Below are 2,246 nucleotides of genomic sequence, written 5' to 3' on the forward strand. Positions count from 1 at the left end.
TATATATATATATATATATATATATTTATAGATAGATAGATAGATAGATAGATAGATAGATAGATACTTACAGACATTCACATATGCATACAAAAAATCTACACACGCGTATACTTTATTAGCGAACTTGGCATATTTTTGTACTCATTACCAAGTCTTCCTTTCAGATACTCTTATTCTTCGGCTTATTTGGGGTCTGAAAATATTTATAAGTATACTGAGCAGTGTTTCTGAAAATTCGAGTTGAAAGTCATTAAATAATTATATGATCTGCTTTGAACTCAATGATATCATACACATGTGCACGCAAGCACACTTACAAATACACGTCAGCGCGTATATGTATACGTATATAAGTGTATGTAACCATGCATGTACGTTTGTACGTGTGAATTGTATAGTTCTATAGATACAAACATATGTATACGTACCATATACATGTGTATATGCGCACACATGTGCGTATGTGTACAAGCGTCAACCATTAGAACTCCCCCACATAGCTTAATTTTCATGAAACTTGTATGTCATTCAACGTGCGTGCGTGTGTGTATGTATACATACATATATGTATGCATACTCTACATATATAAATATGCTTACATTTTATAATCATATAAATATGTATACACACCTAGTTACATACATTTATTTACCCTAATACTCAACAGCGTACCTACATGCCTACACCTACATGTTACGCATATGACTTTGTAATTATTGTCGTTTTTCTATGAGTTAATGCGTGTTTGTGCAAGTCTGTGTATATGTTCGGTTTTGGAAGCATGTATATATAACGGAATTAACACACACGTCTATATGGTGTTAAAGACGTATGTATAAATTAATTTCCGATGTATTGAAGCATTTTTGCTCAATTCTCCGCTTTCCCTTACAAAAGCTCTGCTAAATATCCCATAGTGTTAGTGAAATGGAGTTATTTACAATTAGCTATCATAACTACGAATATTATGATTATTTTAGAAGCACTCCAATAAAATACAAGCGCAAAAAAAAGAAAATAAGCAAAACAACACCAGAGTAATAAAAGGCATAAAATAAAATTAATATATGAATGAAATTATTGAAGACACCAAAAGAACAATGCGACAAAGCATAAAATAAACGTAAAAATAAAAGCGATGTAATATTAATAACAAAAATGATAAAAATAATTTCTCTCTCGATGACGTTTTGTACTCTAAACGAAACGAGAATTGTAGCCGAATTCATAATATTCTTTCCACTAGACTACATTCTCATACAATTACCAAAAATTAAAAATGCAAAACAAAATGTAATACTGTTATCAGGAATTGCTTAAGCGGTTAAGTGACAGGCAAAAAAAAACACAAAAAAAAACACAAAAACATGCAAAATGAACAAAATAATTATATAAATATAAATAAAAATACTATGGTATTAATAAAATATATCAAATATCTTTAGAAGTATTGATGTTGTCTATATTTTTATTATTATTTTTATCATCATCCTCATTATTATTATTATTATTATTATTATTATTATTATTATTATTATTATTATTATTATTATTATTATTATTATTATTATTATTATTATTAATACTATCATTATTGAAGTAATATAATCGGCAAATGTGTACACTGTTAATATTTTCATATGAGGGATGTTTTTGGGAAAATAATTCAATGAGATTATCCAATAAACATCCTGTTGAAAATTATGAAAATTTAATTAATTAATGCATAAACGTAAGTATGAATACAAAAACAGCACAACCTTTACGATTCCGTTTAGATTTCACAATCAACCCACTCACACCTCTTGCTCTCTGTCTCTCTCTATCTATCTCAGTATCTATCTGTCTATCTATTCATCTATCTATCTATCTATCTATCTATCTATCTATCTATCTATCTATCTATCTATCTATCTATCTATTTCTTCTTCAAATATATATCTTCAATTTTTCCTTGTGTCTTTCAGTGAGAATTCAGTTATCAAAACGATGGTCGCTTCAATGTGTACGGTATTTAGATATTTGATGTTCGGTTTCATTATTGTTTAGCGGGATATCACAAGATATATGCATTCAACGTAAGTAATAAGAAAATATAAAATATCTAACGCGTTGAATGATATTTAATTTTTGTATATTTTTTGCTTTCACCTCTCATATATATACATATACACATACATACATACATACATACATACATACATACATACACACACACACACACACACACACACATATATAT

This window comes from Octopus bimaculoides, chromosome 19, assembly GCF_001194135.2.
Source record: "Octopus bimaculoides isolate UCB-OBI-ISO-001 chromosome 19, ASM119413v2, whole genome shotgun sequence".
Classification (NCBI taxonomy): Eukaryota; Metazoa; Mollusca; class Cephalopoda; order Octopoda; family Octopodidae; genus Octopus; species Octopus bimaculoides.